At 41.7% G+C, this 15,027-nt stretch overlaps 41 pseudogenes; all 41 read right to left on the reverse strand.

The window, feature by feature from the left end:
* Positions 1–64: 64 nt before the first annotated feature.
* On the reverse strand, positions 65–183 carry LOC142738303 (5S ribosomal RNA; annotated as a pseudogene).
* Positions 184–436: 253 nt separating this feature from the next.
* Positions 437–555, reverse strand: LOC142673979 (5S ribosomal RNA; annotated as a pseudogene).
* A 67-nt stretch (positions 556–622) lies between these two features.
* Positions 623–741, reverse strand: LOC142737054 (5S ribosomal RNA; annotated as a pseudogene).
* Positions 742–808: 67 nt separating this feature from the next.
* LOC142727027 (5S ribosomal RNA) lies at positions 809–927 on the reverse strand (annotated as a pseudogene).
* Positions 928–994: 67 nt separating this feature from the next.
* On the reverse strand, positions 995–1,113 carry LOC142737158 (5S ribosomal RNA; annotated as a pseudogene).
* A 67-nt stretch (positions 1,114–1,180) lies between these two features.
* LOC142675002 (5S ribosomal RNA) lies at positions 1,181–1,299 on the reverse strand (annotated as a pseudogene).
* A 253-nt stretch (positions 1,300–1,552) lies between these two features.
* On the reverse strand, positions 1,553–1,671 carry LOC142737431 (5S ribosomal RNA; annotated as a pseudogene).
* Positions 1,672–1,738: 67 nt separating this feature from the next.
* Positions 1,739–1,857, reverse strand: LOC142732356 (5S ribosomal RNA; annotated as a pseudogene).
* Positions 1,858–1,924: 67 nt separating this feature from the next.
* On the reverse strand, positions 1,925–2,043 carry LOC142737342 (5S ribosomal RNA; annotated as a pseudogene).
* A 68-nt stretch (positions 2,044–2,111) lies between these two features.
* On the reverse strand, positions 2,112–2,230 carry LOC142678466 (5S ribosomal RNA; annotated as a pseudogene).
* A 67-nt stretch (positions 2,231–2,297) lies between these two features.
* On the reverse strand, positions 2,298–2,416 carry LOC142688030 (5S ribosomal RNA; annotated as a pseudogene).
* A 67-nt stretch (positions 2,417–2,483) lies between these two features.
* Positions 2,484–2,602, reverse strand: LOC142708579 (5S ribosomal RNA; annotated as a pseudogene).
* A 67-nt stretch (positions 2,603–2,669) lies between these two features.
* Positions 2,670–2,788, reverse strand: LOC142666588 (5S ribosomal RNA; annotated as a pseudogene).
* Positions 2,789–2,855: 67 nt separating this feature from the next.
* Positions 2,856–2,974, reverse strand: LOC142727414 (5S ribosomal RNA; annotated as a pseudogene).
* A 67-nt stretch (positions 2,975–3,041) lies between these two features.
* On the reverse strand, positions 3,042–3,160 carry LOC142737505 (5S ribosomal RNA; annotated as a pseudogene).
* Positions 3,161–9,469: 6,309 nt separating this feature from the next.
* Positions 9,470–9,588, reverse strand: LOC142673084 (5S ribosomal RNA; annotated as a pseudogene).
* Positions 9,589–9,655: 67 nt separating this feature from the next.
* LOC142737055 (5S ribosomal RNA) lies at positions 9,656–9,774 on the reverse strand (annotated as a pseudogene).
* A 67-nt stretch (positions 9,775–9,841) lies between these two features.
* LOC142727148 (5S ribosomal RNA) lies at positions 9,842–9,960 on the reverse strand (annotated as a pseudogene).
* A 67-nt stretch (positions 9,961–10,027) lies between these two features.
* On the reverse strand, positions 10,028–10,146 carry LOC142706583 (5S ribosomal RNA; annotated as a pseudogene).
* Positions 10,147–10,399: 253 nt separating this feature from the next.
* Positions 10,400–10,518, reverse strand: LOC142681081 (5S ribosomal RNA; annotated as a pseudogene).
* Positions 10,519–10,585: 67 nt separating this feature from the next.
* LOC142733135 (5S ribosomal RNA) lies at positions 10,586–10,704 on the reverse strand (annotated as a pseudogene).
* A 67-nt stretch (positions 10,705–10,771) lies between these two features.
* Positions 10,772–10,890, reverse strand: LOC142715732 (5S ribosomal RNA; annotated as a pseudogene).
* Positions 10,891–10,957: 67 nt separating this feature from the next.
* LOC142685871 (5S ribosomal RNA) lies at positions 10,958–11,076 on the reverse strand (annotated as a pseudogene).
* Positions 11,077–11,143: 67 nt separating this feature from the next.
* LOC142706705 (5S ribosomal RNA) lies at positions 11,144–11,262 on the reverse strand (annotated as a pseudogene).
* Positions 11,263–11,329: 67 nt separating this feature from the next.
* LOC142735710 (5S ribosomal RNA) lies at positions 11,330–11,448 on the reverse strand (annotated as a pseudogene).
* A 67-nt stretch (positions 11,449–11,515) lies between these two features.
* LOC142675256 (5S ribosomal RNA) lies at positions 11,516–11,634 on the reverse strand (annotated as a pseudogene).
* Positions 11,635–11,887: 253 nt separating this feature from the next.
* LOC142672180 (5S ribosomal RNA) lies at positions 11,888–12,006 on the reverse strand (annotated as a pseudogene).
* A 67-nt stretch (positions 12,007–12,073) lies between these two features.
* LOC142727425 (5S ribosomal RNA) lies at positions 12,074–12,192 on the reverse strand (annotated as a pseudogene).
* Positions 12,193–12,259: 67 nt separating this feature from the next.
* On the reverse strand, positions 12,260–12,378 carry LOC142666494 (5S ribosomal RNA; annotated as a pseudogene).
* A 253-nt stretch (positions 12,379–12,631) lies between these two features.
* LOC142733146 (5S ribosomal RNA) lies at positions 12,632–12,750 on the reverse strand (annotated as a pseudogene).
* A 67-nt stretch (positions 12,751–12,817) lies between these two features.
* LOC142733855 (5S ribosomal RNA) lies at positions 12,818–12,936 on the reverse strand (annotated as a pseudogene).
* Positions 12,937–13,003: 67 nt separating this feature from the next.
* On the reverse strand, positions 13,004–13,122 carry LOC142666077 (5S ribosomal RNA; annotated as a pseudogene).
* A 67-nt stretch (positions 13,123–13,189) lies between these two features.
* LOC142737343 (5S ribosomal RNA) lies at positions 13,190–13,308 on the reverse strand (annotated as a pseudogene).
* Positions 13,309–13,376: 68 nt separating this feature from the next.
* Positions 13,377–13,495, reverse strand: LOC142737443 (5S ribosomal RNA; annotated as a pseudogene).
* Positions 13,496–13,562: 67 nt separating this feature from the next.
* Positions 13,563–13,681, reverse strand: LOC142675345 (5S ribosomal RNA; annotated as a pseudogene).
* A 67-nt stretch (positions 13,682–13,748) lies between these two features.
* Positions 13,749–13,867, reverse strand: LOC142708601 (5S ribosomal RNA; annotated as a pseudogene).
* A 67-nt stretch (positions 13,868–13,934) lies between these two features.
* LOC142668600 (5S ribosomal RNA) lies at positions 13,935–14,053 on the reverse strand (annotated as a pseudogene).
* Positions 14,054–14,120: 67 nt separating this feature from the next.
* Positions 14,121–14,239, reverse strand: LOC142727436 (5S ribosomal RNA; annotated as a pseudogene).
* Positions 14,240–14,306: 67 nt separating this feature from the next.
* Positions 14,307–14,425, reverse strand: LOC142717186 (5S ribosomal RNA; annotated as a pseudogene).
* Positions 14,426–14,678: 253 nt separating this feature from the next.
* On the reverse strand, positions 14,679–14,797 carry LOC142690974 (5S ribosomal RNA; annotated as a pseudogene).
* Positions 14,798–14,864: 67 nt separating this feature from the next.
* On the reverse strand, positions 14,865–14,983 carry LOC142733866 (5S ribosomal RNA; annotated as a pseudogene).
* Between the last annotated feature and the right edge of the window lie 44 nt (positions 14,984–15,027).

Genomic DNA, 15,027 nt, shown 5'->3' on the forward strand with positions numbered 1-15,027 from the left:
AAATGCTTTAATCCATAGTCCTTTTTAATCGATTGTGAAACAAAATCTAAACGACATAATAAAAATTCAACCGCACCACAGATTCCCAGACAGTCTCCCACACTGGTACTAGCGAGGCCTTAAGCTGTGTAACTTCTGCGATCTGACGAGAGCAGGCACATTCAGCTTAGAATGGCCATTGACGTTAAATGCGTTAATCCATAGTCCTATTTAATCTATTGTGAAACAAAATCTAAACGACATAATAAAAAGTCAACCGCACCACGGATTCCCAGACACTCTCCCACACTGGTACTAGCGAGGGCTTAAGCTGTGTAACTTCTGCGATCTAACGAGAGCAGGCACATTCAGCTTAGAATTGCCATTGACATTAAATGCTTTAATCCATAGTCCTTTTTAATCGATTGTGAAACAAAATCTAAACGACATAATAAAAAGTCTACCGCACCACGGATTCCCAGACAGCCTCCCACACTGGTACTAGCGAGGCCTTAAGCTGTGTAACTTCTGCATTCTGACGAGAGCAGGCACATTCAGCTTAGAATGGCCATTGACGTTAAATGCTTTAATCCATAGTCCTATTTAATCTATTGTGAAACAAAATCTAAACGACATAATAAAAAGTCAACCGCACCATGGATTCCCAGACAGTCTCCCACACTGGTACTAGCGAGGCCTTAAGCTGTGTAATTTCTGCGATCTGACGAGAGCAGGCACATTCAGCTTAGAATGGCCATTGACATTAAATGCTTTAATCCATAGTCCTTTTTAATCGATTGTGAAACAAAATCTAAACGACATAATAAAAAGTCAACCGCACCACGGATTCCCAGACAGTCTCCCACACTGGTACTAGCGAGGCCTTAAGCTGTGTAACTTCTGCGTTCTGACGAGAGCAGGCACATTCAGCTTAGAATGGCCATTGACGTTAAATGCTTTAATCCATAGTCCTATTTAATCTATTGTGAAACAAAATCTAAACGACATAATAAAAAGTCAACCGCACCACGGATTCCCAGACAGTCTCCCACACTGGTACTAGCGAGGCCTTAAGCTGTGTAACTTCTGCGATCTGACAAGAGCAGGCACATTCAGCTTAGAATGGCCATTGACATTAAATGCTTTAATCCATAGTCCTTTTTAATCGATTGTGAAACAAAATCTAAACGACATAATAAAAATTCAACCGCTCCACGGATTCCCAGACAGTCTCCCACACTGGTACTAGCGAGGACTTAAGCTGTGTAACTTCTGCGATCTGACGAGAGCAGGCACATTCAGCTTAGAATGGCCATTGACGTTAAATCCTTTAATCCATAGTCCTATTTAATCTATTGTGAAACAAAATCTAAACGACATAATAAAAAGTCAACCGCACCACGGATTCCCAGACAGTCTCCCACACTGGTACTAGCGAGGCGTTAAGCTGTGTAACTTCTGCAATCTAACGAGAGCTTGCACATTCAGCTTAGAATGGCCATTGACATTAAATGCTTTAATCCATAGTCCTTTTTAATCGATTGTGAAACAAAATCTAAACGACATAATAAAAAGTCAACCACACCACGGATTCCCAGACAGTCTCCCACACTGGTACTAGCGAGGCCTTAAGCTGTGTAACTTCTGCGATCTGACGAGAGCAGGCACATTCAGCTTAGAATGGCCATAGACATTAAAAGCCTTAATCCATAGTCCTATTTAATTTATTGTGAAACAAAATCTAAACAACATAATAAAAAGTCAACCGCACCACGGATTCCCAGACAGTTTCCCACACTGGTACTAGCGAGGCCTTAAGCTGTGTAACTTCTGCGTTCTGACGAGAGCAGGCACAATCAGCTTAGAATGGCCATTGACGTTAAATGCTTTAATCCATAGTCCTATTTAATCTATTGTGAAACAAAATCTAAACGACATAATAAAAAGTCAACCGCACCACGGATTCCCAGACAGTCTCCCACACTGGTACTAGCAAAGCCTTAAGCTGTGTAACTTCTGCGATCTGACGAGAGCAGGCACATTCAGCTTAGAATGGCCATTGACATTAAATGCTTTAATCCATAGTCCTTTTTAATCGATTGTGAAACAAAATCTAAACGACACAATAAAAATGTCAACCGCACCACGGATTCCCAGACAGTCTCCCACACTGGTACTAGCGAGGCCTTAAGCTGTGTAACTTCTGCGTTCTGACCAGAGCAGGCACATTCAGCTTAGAATGGCCATTGATATTAAAAGCCTTAATCCATAGTCCTATTTAATCTATTGTGAAACAAAATCTAAACAACATAATAAAAAGTCAACCGCACCACGGATTCCCAGACAGTCTCCCACACTGGTACTAGCGAGGTCTTAAGCTGTGTAACTTCTGCGATCTGACGAGAGCAGGGACATTCAGCTTAGAATGTCCATTGACATTAAATGCTTTAATCCATAGTCCTTTTTAATCGATTGTGAAACAAAATCTAAACGACATAATAAAAATTCAACCGCACCACGGATTCCAAGACAGTCTCCCACACTGGTACTAGCGAGGCCTTAAGCTGTGTAACTGCTGCGTTCTGACGAGAGCAGGCACATTGAGCTTAGAATGGCCATTGACGTTAAATGCTTTAATCCATAGTCCTATTTAATCTATTGTGAAACAAAATCTAAACGACATAATAAAAAGTCAGCCGCACCACGGATTCCCAGACAGTCTCCCACACTGGTACTAGCGAGGCCTTAAGCTGTGTAATTTCTGCGATCTGACGAGAGCAGGCACATTCAGCTTAGAATGGCCATAGACATTAAAGGCTTTAATCCATAGTCCTTTTTAATCGATTGTGAAACAAAATCTAAACAACATAATATAAAGTCAACCGCACCACGGATTCCCAGACAGTCTCCCACACTGGTACTAGCGAGGCCTTAAGCTGTGTAACTTCTGCGATCTGACGAGAGCAGGGACATTCAGCTTAGAATGGCCATTGACATCAAATGCTTTAATCCATAGTCCTTTTTAATCGATTGTGAAACAAAATCTAAACGACATAATAAAAATTCAACCACACCACGGATTCCCAGACAGTCTCCCACACTGGTACTAGCGAGGCCTTAAGCTGTGTAACTGCTGCGTTCTGACGAGAGCAGGTACATTCAGCTTAGAATGGCCATTGACGTTAAATGCTTTAATCCATAGTCCTATTTAATCTATTGTGAAACAAAATCTAAACGACATAATAAAAAGTCAACCGCACCACGGATTCCCAGACACTCTCCCACACTGGTACTAGCGAGGGCTTAAGCTGTGTAACTTCTGCGATCTAACGAGAGCAGGCACATTCAGCTTAGAATTGCCATTGACATTAAATGCTTTAATCCATAGTCCTTTTTTTTTGTATAAACTCTTTTTATTAAAGCAGTTGCATAGAAATACATTAGTCAGTTACAACAACTATAACAGGCAGCATTTATGCCTGGCACATCAATATGTTATGCTTGAGAACAATATCTTCTCTTCATGACATCTACATTTTTTATGCCATAGCCATCCAATGTTTGATGTATATAATCAGTCTATCTTGTATGCTCAACTGCGAAATGACAGACAATCAGACAAACACATAAACAAGTAAACATATCACCGTGACCGTGACTCATATAATATTCTTCCTGTACTGTAAGTACTATCAAGTACTAAACACTCTGTATTGTCCCTCTTGATCAGAAAATTCTTTCTGGACTCCCCTCTTTATCAATGAGTCCCACTCATATTTCCCCTATCCTTGGTTACTTAAGCCTTGTCCCTTTTTGCTAGCCAAGGCTGCCAGATTTTGAGAAATGATGTCCTGTTTTTATTTTCCCATCCTGCTAGTTCCTCTAGCCGACATATTTGGTGTATTTTGTTCACCAGTTGGTCCAGTGATGGGGGTATTGAGCTCCTCCACAAGGTAGGGATCAATATTTTAGCCGCTGAGATTATGTATGTGGGAAGGTTTTTGGAGGATGGGGAGAACTCTTTTGTTGGTAACCACAGTAAGATCAATTCTTTTGTGAGTGATACTGGATTTGAACAAATTCTAGCAATCAGTTTTTCTACTTCTTTCCAGAAGGGTTGGATCTCCCTGCACGACCACCATATGTGGGAAATACTACCCACTTCCCTCTCACACCTCCAGCAATGATCTGAAGTAGATGCCCGAATCCTGTATAAGTAATCCGGCGTTCTGTACCATCGCGTTAGTAGCTTGTAAGAATTTTCTTGCATTCTAACACATCTAGAAAAACCGTGTGAGTGGCGCAAGATGTAGGATCTATCCTCTGTATTGAACAAACAACCCAGTTCCCTTTCCCATGCTGGTATGAAACCTGGCGTGTCCTTGCTCATGTTTGTTATCAACTGTTTATATATCTTAGAGAGACACTTTTTAGGGGTCGTGTCCCATAAAGTGTAGTTTTCCAACCATGTGGGGTCTGATTTGCTTGCAGCTACAGAAGCGAGAAACCTCTTACATGTGTGTGTGAAGTCTATCACTTGTAAGCTTGAAGGGCTACGGATTTTCAGTTCCTCATGTAGGGTATGAAGTGTAGGTGGTCCCATTGGGTCAAAAACTCTTTCTATCTTTAAGGACCTCAAATGAGACCAAGAATCAGGAACCTTAGAGCAAGTGGGGTTCAACAAACATGGAAGCACAGAGAGTGGCGCTAACATTGAGAACTTACTGTCACGTAGATGTAGTGCCGGGGAAGTGTGGCATACCTTAAGCATCCCCCATGTCATATCACTCACCACCGATGCTCTGGCAGGAAGCGTGTTTCCGACCCAAAGAGCAGAAGCCTGATTGTGCAACAATAACCCCTTCTCTATATCTACATGTGGCATTCCCCCTTCAGCCTTTGCCAGTTGTGTCCATCTCCCCAATTGTATTGCATTGTAATACGAAATTAGGTCTGGCAGTGCCAATCCTCCTTCAGTTTTTTTCCTTATCAATTGCTGATATGCGATTCTAGGCCTTTTATTATTCCACATAAACTCTGTGAATAAGCGTCTAAATTTTAGGAAGTAATACTTCGGGATGTCAATTGGCAAAGTCTGAAACAGGTATAAAACTTGTGGTAAAATGAATGTAGTAAGGAGATTTTTGCGTCCTATCCACGACATATATGGGATACGTAGTTTGTTCAAGTAATTTTTAATTTTGTAGTACAATGGGTCGTAATTCCTGGCAAAAAGTAAGTTAGGGCTAGCCGTGAGTTTCAGTCCTAAATATTGCAATTCGGATTTTTGCCATTTGAAAGGTGAACATGAGCTAATTGTCAATAAAATATTGTTAGGTAAGGTTATATTTAATGCTTCTGACTTCTCATAATTAATCTTGAAATTTGAAATCCAGCCGAATTCTTCAAAAATTTGTATGAGGTTTGGAAGGGCCACTACCGGGTTTGTTATGAGGACCAATAAATCATCTGCATATGCAGCTGTTTTGTGCTCGAATTGTCCTACCTTCAGGCCTTTAATAGAGGGAGTCTGTCTAATTTTAAGTAAGAGTGTTTCCATTACCAAAACGAATAACGTGGGGGACAGAGGGCAGCCTTGCCTTGTTCCATTTTGAATAGGGAAAGGATCTGAAAAGGTGCCGTTTACCTGTATTCTTGCTGTAGGATTTTGATATAAGGAGAAAATCATGTCTATAAGTGTTTGGGGGAAGCCAAATTTAGAAAGAGCAGCTTTCAGGAATATCCAATCTATGCGATCGAAGGCCTTCTCCGCGTCTGTCCCTAGTAAGATCAAGGGAATTTTGTGTTGTCTAGCGTGATATATTGCATGAACCGTTCTCATGGTATTAAATTTCCCTTCCCTCCCTGGCACAAATCCCACTTGTTCCGCTCCAACCAATTTAGAAAGGTAACTATTAATGCGTGTTGACAAAATTTTTGCCCACCATTTCAGGTCCGAATTTAATAGAGAAATAGGCCTGTAGCTGCTGCACCTTTCCAGATCCTTCCCCTCTTTTGGTAGAATAGTAATGTTGGCTTCTAAAGCTTGTTTAGGGAAGCTAGCTCCATTCAGCAGGGCATTACATAGTGACAAGAAGTACGGCATTAATGTATTTTTAAATTTTTTATAATAGATTATGGGTAGACCATCTGGCCCAGGGCTCTTCCCATTTGGTATGGACATCAGAATCTTTTCAATTTCAGACAAAGTGAAAGGAACCACCAGCGAGGCTCGTTCTTCTTCTGACAAGGAGGGCGCTTCAATAGATGTTAGGAATTTTTGTATGGCGTCCGCCTGTGGGGTCCTACTGGCCTGTATAGGATCTTTTTTAATATTATATAATTCCAAATAATAATTCCTAAATTCCCTGGCAATTAGATCTGTTGTGGTGAGTTTATGCCCTTCCTTGTTTTTGATGGATGAAATGAACGTTTTCCCTCTTTGCTTTTTAATGAGGTTTGACATTATTTTGTTCCCCTTGTCCCCGTGTGCATATGTTTTATACTTTAATAGTTGAAGGGTTTTCGCCGATTTTACATTAAGGATATTCTTTAATTCCTGCCTAAGGTGTCGTAATTCAGCTTGCGCTGACTCCAACTGTGCACATTTATGTATATTTTCCAGTGAGGAGATTTTACCCAATACCTGGTTAATAGTTTTCATCCGTTCTTTCTTAACTCTAGACCCCAGGGCAATGAGTTCCCCTCTTATAACAGCTTTATGTGTCTCCCATAGTATAGGTTGAGATATAAGAGGATCATCGTTAATCGCAAAAAATTCCTTCAACCGGAGTTCTAAGGCGTCAAAATCTTTTGTATTTTCTAGTAAAGTGTCATTTAGCCTCCAGTTCCACCCTCTCATAGGGAGGTCTGTTAACTTAATTTTGATAAAGATCGGTGCATGGTCTGAAATGGTAATGTTACCGATTCCGGAAGATGTGACCGCCGGCAAGAAACGTTCTAAAATTAGCAAATGATCTAAGCGTTGGTATGACTTATGTGGGGCTGAATAGAAGGAATAATCCCGGTTGGACGGGTGGTGTACCCTCCACACATCGATCAATTTTAACCTGGTTAACAGCATTTTTAATCTTCTGCGGGCCTTATGGGTAATATGTGATGCTTTAGATGTGGAATCTAAGTTCGGATCTAAGACCATGTTAAAGTCCCCTCCTACTATCACCATTCCTTCAAAGAAGGGCTGAAGTGAATGTAATACCTTCGTCAACCACTGCGCCTGTCTCACATTTGGTCCATAAAGATTAACTAATGTAATTTTCGTGTTCAAAATAGTTCCTTTGAGAAATATATAACGACCATTAGGATCACTTTGTGTGGCTTCATGAACAAAGGGTATTGTGTCTCGAATCGCTATTGAGACCCCCCTCGCAGCACTATCATAAGAACAGTGAAACCATTTGTCATAAGGCTTAGTAGGAAGTGAAGGGAGCTTATTTGATTTAAAGTGTGTTTCTTGCAAGAAAATGAGATCAGCACTTTCTCTTCTCAACATGTTAAAAATCTGACTTCGTTTCTGTGGGACGTTCATGCCTTTAACATTAAATGATAAAGTTTTAAGCGAAGCCATAATGAAGTGGTACAGTGAGACAGACGCAGTGATGTCTGAGCACGGTCACGGTGTAAACATAAAAACGTAAACTATATACATATATTCCTGTGGGACTTCCCACCCGGTATCTAAGAGATCCCAGAGGAAGGGCAGAAAAAATCCCCGCACATCCTCTGATATCCACAATTGCCATCAATATCTCCAACCCTGAGAAAGCACTTGAATACGGGTGGGGATGAGGGGGAGGAGGAGGGGGAGATTGGAACGCCAGAAAAACAAGGTTCCACCTCCAGAAACTGTATTATCCACTTAAGGCTTGTCGACAATACTAAAGTAAGAATGGGCTGTCCTCTCCGGCTATCTCACTATATTAGTGTAAACCAGTATATCCATATTGCATCTCATTCTATCACAGTATAATCACTCTTAACAGCTTAACAATGTTTAACACCATCTAATCTTGAGCAAATATACTATAGCAATATCTAATATTACTGTGTCTACTCTTACACAGCAGATAATAGTATACATATTATATGAGGACATTTGAAATAGACCATATACATATGTAATATAAGGCACATAGGGATCTGCTGCTATAAACAAAAGCATTACAGTAATCACTCACGCACTCCCTAGAATTCACCACTTATGTAGTGATGGCAGATATTTTCATCGTCCATGGTTAGCCTTTCAATCAGCCAGAGCTGGCGTTGGGTGTTTCCGATATCGCGGAGACTTCATCCTTGATGCCACTTGCCATCCTGTTGGCGACGGTAAATATGGTAGTTCTGGTATATCCGAAGTTGCTTGTACAGGCAGCCATGATGGGATGTCAAGTGGTGAAATGCTCAACTTCTCCCAGAGTTTAGGGAGGTCATCTGGGGAACGGATGATGCATTGTCGCCCTTCTATCATGGTCGCTAAACCGAACGGGAATAACCACCTCACCGGCAATTTCTTGACACGAAGCATGTCTGTCACTGGCTTTAAGATCCTCCTTTTAGCCAAGGTACTGGGTGCTATATCTTGAAAAAAGAGTACCTGTGACCCTTCATACAAATACTCCTGTCGTTCCCTCGCCGCTTTCAGCAGGCTTGATGTGTCTAGGAAACTCAGCAGGCCGCAAATCACATCCCTCGGCGGTTCGTTCGGTGCAGGCTTTGGTCTTAGCGCTCTGTGTACCCTTTCCACCACCATCTTGTCGGCTCTCTCTTGACCCACAAGGTCAGCAAAGATCTGTGTGATTACTTGGGGCAATGTGTCTCCTGTTACTGTTTCAGGGAGGCCCCGCATTCTGATATTCCGGCGGCGGCTTCGATTTTCCTGGTCCTCAATCATCAAATGCGCGTTATTTATGTGAGTCTGATGTGAGGCAAGCATATTGGAAACGACGGCACTGTGGCTTAAAATAGAGGTTTGCGTTTCTTCTAGGTATTCCACCCTTTGCCCAATCTGTTTAATATCCCCTTTTATATCCGCCAACTCTTTCATTACAGGGGTGATTGCTTGTGTCAGTACCTTTTTAAAGTAGGAGCGTGATAGCGTGTCTCTGTCTCTCACCGGCTCTGAACAGGCTGCAGAGCTATCTTCCTCTGAGTCATCATCTCCAGCTTCGTCTGCATGCTGTGTCGGCGCCATTTTTTCTCGGGCCGCAGGAGAGGAAAGTTTTTTCTTCAGGTATTTGTCCATTTCGGACTGATTTTTTCCCTGCTTTGCAGGACCGGGTGAGTCTCTGCTCTTGTCCCTTGATGTTCTCACCATTTTGGTTAGATATATCGTCTATAAAGCTGTAGTTTCTGAAGGTGAAGTGAGGAGCTCAGGAATTAAGCTGCCATCACGATGCGTCGTAACTCCGCCCCCCTAATCCATAGTCCTTTTTAATCGATTGTGAAACAAAATCTAAACGACATAATAAAAAGTCTACCGCACCACGGATTCCCAGACAGCCTCCCACACTGGTACTAGCGAGGCCTTAAGCTGTGTAACATCTGCGTTCTGACGAGAGCAGGCACATTCAGCTTAGAATGGCCATTGACGTTAAATGCTTTAATCCATAGTCCTATTTAATCTATTGTGAAACAAAATCTAAACGACATAATAAAAAGTCAACCGCACCATGGATTCCCAGACAGTCTCCCACACTGGTACTAGCGAGGCCTTAAGCTGTGTAATTTCTGCGATCTGACGAGAGCAGGCACATTCAGCTTAGAATGGCCATTGACATTAAATGCTTTAATCCATAGTCCTTTTTAATCGATTGTGAAACAAAATCTAAACGACATAATAAAAAGTCAACCGCACCACGGATTCCCAGACAGTCTCCCACACTGGTACTAGCGAGGCCTTAAGCTGTGTAACTTCTGCGTTCTGACGAGAGCAGGCACATTCAGCTTAGAATGGCCATTGACGTTAAATGCTTTAATCCATAGTCCTATTTAATCTATTGTGAAACAAAATCTAAACGACATAATAAAAAGTCAACCGCACCACGGATTCCCAGACAGTCTCCCACACTGGTACTAGCGAGGCCTTAAGCTGTGTAACTTCTGCGATCTGACGAGAGCAGGCACATTCAGCTTAGAATGGCCATTGACATTAAATGCTTTAATCCATAGTCCTTTTTAATCGATTGTGAAACAAAATCTAAACGACATAATAAAAATTCAACCGCTCCACGGATTGCCAGACAGTCTCCCACACTGGTACTAGCGAGGACTTAAGCTGTGTAACTTCTGCGATCTGACGAGAGTAGGCACATTCAGCTTAGAATGGCCATTGACGTTAAATCCTTTAATCCATAGTCCTATTTAATCTATTGTGAAACAAAATCTAAACGACATAATAAAAAGTCAACCGCACCACGGATTCCCAGACAGTCTCCCACACTGGTACTAGCGAGGCGTTAAGCTGTGTAACTTCTGCGATCTAACGAGAGCAGGCACATTCAGCTTAGAATGGCCATTGACGTTAAATGCTTTAATCCAAAGTCCTATTTAATCTATTGTGAAACAAAATCTAAACGACATAATCAAAAGTCAACCACACCACGGATTCCCAGACAGTCTCCCACACTGGTACTAGCGAGGCCTTAAGCTGTGTAACTTCTGCGATCTGACGAGAGCAGGCACATTCAGCTTAGAATGGCCATTGACATTAAACGCTTTAATCCATAGTACTTTTTAATCGATTGTGAAACAAAATCTAAACGACATAATAAAAAGTCAACCGCACCACGGATTCCCAGACAGTCTCCCACACTGGTACTAGCGAGGCCTTAAGCTGTGTAACTTCTGCGATCTGACGAGAGCAGGAACATTCAGCTTAGAATGGCCATTGACATTAAATGCTTTAATCCATAGTCCTTTTTAATCGATTGTGAAACAAAATCTAAACGACATAATAAAAAGTCAACCGCACCACGGATTCCCAGACAGTCTCCCACACTGGTACTAGCGAGTCCTTAAGCTGTGTAACTTCTGCGATCTGACGAGAGCAGGCACATTCAGCTTAGAATGGCCATTAACATTAAAAGCCTTAATCCATAGTCCTTTTTAATCGATTGTGAAACAAAATCTAAACTACATAATAAAAAGTCAACCGCACCACGGATTCCCAGACAGTCTCCCACACTGGTACTAGCGAGGCCTTAAGCTGTGTAACTTCTGCGATCTGACGAGAGCAGGCACATTCAGCTTAGAATGGCCATTGACATTAAAAGCCTTAATCCATAGTCCTATTTAATCTATTGTGAAACAAAATCTAAACAACATAGTAAAAAGTCAACCGCACCACGGATTCCCAGACAGTCTCCCACACTGGTACTAGCGAGGCCTTAAGCTGTGTAACTTCTGCGATCTGACGAGAGCAGGGACCTTCAGCTTAGAATGGCCATTGACATTAAATGCTTTAATCCATAGTCCTTTTTAATCGATTGTGAAACAAAATCTAAACGACATAATAAAAATTCAACCGCACCACGGATTCCCAGACAGTCTCCCACACTGGTACTAGCGAGGCCTTAAGCTGTGTAACTTCTGCGTTCTGACGAGAGCAAGCACATTCAGCTTAGAATTGCCATTGACGTTAAATGCTTTAATCCATAGTCCTATTTAATCTATTGTGAAACAAAATCTAAACGACATAATAAAAATTCAACCGCACCACGGATTACAAGACAGTCTCCCACACTGGTACTAGCGAGGCCTTAAGCTGTGTAACTGCTGCGTTCTGACGAGAGCAGGCACATTGAGCTTAGAATGGCCATTGACGTTAAATGCTTTAATCCATAGTCCTATTTAATCTATTGTGAAACAAAATCTAAACGACATAATAAAAAGTCAGCCGCACCACGGATTCCCAGACAGTCTCCCACACCGGTACTAGCGAGGCCTTAAGCTGTGTAACTTCTGCGATCTGACGAGAGCAGGCACATTCAGCTTAGAATGGCCATAGACATTAAATGCTTTAATCCATAGTCCTTTTTAATCGATTGTGAAACAAATTCTAAACAACATAATATAAAGTCAACCGCACCACGGATTCCCAGACAGTCTCCCACACTGGTACTAGCGAGGCCTTAAGCTGTGTAACTTCTGCGATCTGACGAGAGCAGGGACATTCAGCTTAGAATGGCCATTGACATCAAATGCTTTAATCCATAGTCCTTTTTAATCGATTGTGAAACAAAATCTAAACGACATAATAAAAATTCAACCACACCACGGATTCCCAGACAGTCTCCCACACTGGTACTAGCGAGGCCTTAAGCTGTGTAACTTCTGCGATCTGACGAGAGCAGGCACATTCAGCTTAGAATGGCCATTGACGTTAAATGCTTTACTCCATAGTCCTATTTAATCTATTGTGAAACAAAATGTAAACGACATAATAAAAAGTCAACCGCACCACGGATTCCCAGACAGTCTCCCACACTGGTACTAGCGAGGCGTTAAGCTGTGTAACTTCTGCAATCTAACGAGAGCTTGCACATTCAGCTTAGAATGGCCATTGACATTAAATGCTTTAATCCATAGTCCTTTTTAATCGATTGTGAAACAAAATCTAAACGACATAATAAAAAGTCAACCACACCACGGATTCCCAGACAGTCTCCCACACTGGTACTAGCGAGGCCTTAAGCTGTGTAACTTCTGCGATCTGACGAGAGCAGGCACATTCAGCTTAGAATGGCCATTGACATTAAAAGCCTTAATCCATAGTCCTATTTAATTTATTGTGAAACAAAATCTAAACAACATAATAAAAAGTCAACCGCACCACGTATTCCCAGACAGTCTCCCACACTGGTACTAGCGAGGCCTTAAGCTGTGTAACTTCTGCGATCTGACGAGAACAGGGACATTCAGCTTAGAATGGCCATTGACATTAAATGCTTTAATACATAGTCCTTTTTAATCGATTGTGAAACAAAATCTAAACGACATAATAAAAATTCAACCGCACCACGGATTCCCAGACAGTTTCCCACACTGGTACTAGCGAGGCCTTAAGCTGTGTAACTTCTGCGTTCTGACGAGAGCAGGCACAATCAGCTTAGAATGGCCATTGACGTTAAATGCTTTAATCCATAGTCCTATTTAATCTATTGTGAAACAAAATCTAAACGACATAATAAAAAGTCAACCGCACCACGGATTCCCAGACAGTCTCCCACACTGGTACTAGCAAAGCCTTAAGCTGTGTAACTTCTGCGATCTGACGAGAGCAGGCACATTCAGCTTAGAATGGCCATTGACATTAAATGCTTTAATCCATAGTCCTTTTTAATCGATTGTGAAACAAAATCTAAACGACACAATAAAAATGTCAACCGCACCACGGATTCCCAGACAGTCTCCCACACTGGTACTAGCGAGGCCTTAAGCTGTGTAACTTCTGCGTTCTGACCAGAGCAGGCACATTCAGCTTAGAATGGCCATTGACATTAAAAGCCTTAATCCATAGTCCTATTTAATCTATTGTGAAACAAAATCTAAACAACATAATAAAAAGTCAACCGCACCACGGATTCCCAGACAGTCTCCCACACTGGTACTAGCGAGGTCTTAAGCTGTGTAACTTCTGCGATCTGATGAGAGCAGGGACATTCAGCTTAGAATGTCCATTGACATTAAATGCTTTAATCCATAGTCCTTTTTAATCGATTGTGAAACAAAATCTAAACGACATAATAAAAATTCAACCGCACCACGGATTCCAAGACAGTCTCCCACACTGGTACTAGCGAGGCCTTAAGCTGTGTAACTGCTGCGTTCTGACGAGAGCAGGCACATTGAGCTTAGAATGGCCATTGACGTTAAATGCTTTAATCCATAGTCCTATTTAATCTATTGTGAAACAAAATCTAAACGACATAATAAAAAGTCAGCCGCACCACGGATTCCCAGACAGTCTCCCACACTGGTACTAGCGAGGCCTTAAGCTGTGTAACTTCTGCGATCTGACGAGAGCAGGCACATTCAGCTTAGAATGGCCATAGACATTAAATGCTTTAATCCATAGTCCTTTTTAATCGATTGTGAAACAAAATCTAAACAACATAATATAAAGTCAACCGCACCACGGATTCCCAGACAGTCTCCCACACTGGTACTAGCGAGGCCTTAAGCTGTGTAACTTCTGCGATCTGACGAGAGCAGGGACATTCAGCTTAGAATGGCCATTGACATCAAATGCTTTAATCCATAGTCCTTTTTAATCGATTGTGAAACAAAATCTAAACGACATAATAAAAATTCAACCACACCACGGATTCCCAGACAGTCTCCCACACTGGTACTAGCGAGGCCTTAAGCTGTTTAACTTCTGCGATCTGACGAGAGCAGGCACATTCAGCTTAGAATGGCCATTGACGTTAAATGCTTTACTCCATAGTCCTATTTAATCTATTGTGAAACAAAATGTAAACGACATAATAAAAAGTCAACCGCACCACGGATTCCCAGACAGTCTCCCACACTGGTACTAGCGAGGCGTTAAGCTGTGTAACTTCTGCAATCTAACGAGAGCTTGCACATTCAGCTTAGAATGGCCATTGACATTAAATGCTTTAATCCATAGTCTTTTTTAATCGATTGTGAAACAAAATCTAAACGACATAATAAAAAGTCAACCACCCCACGGATTCCCAGACAGTCTCCCACACTGATACTAGCGAGGCCTTAAGCTGTGTAACTTCTGCGATCTGACGAGAGCAGGCACATTCAGCTTAGAATGGCCATTGACATTAAAAGCCTTAATCCATAGTCCTATTTAATTTATTGTGAAACAAAATCTAAACAACATAATAAAAAGTCAACCGCACCACGTATTCCCAGACAGTCTCCCACACTGGTACTAGCGAGGCCTTAAGCTGTGTAACTTCTGCGATCTGACGAGAACAGGGACATTCAGCTTAGAATGGCCATTGACATTAAATGCTTTAATACATAGTCCTTTTTAATCGATTGTGAAAC

This window comes from Rhinoderma darwinii, chromosome 1 (assembly GCF_050947455.1).
Source record: "Rhinoderma darwinii isolate aRhiDar2 chromosome 1, aRhiDar2.hap1, whole genome shotgun sequence".
In the NCBI taxonomy this organism is placed as follows: domain Eukaryota; kingdom Metazoa; phylum Chordata; class Amphibia; order Anura; family Rhinodermatidae; genus Rhinoderma; species Rhinoderma darwinii.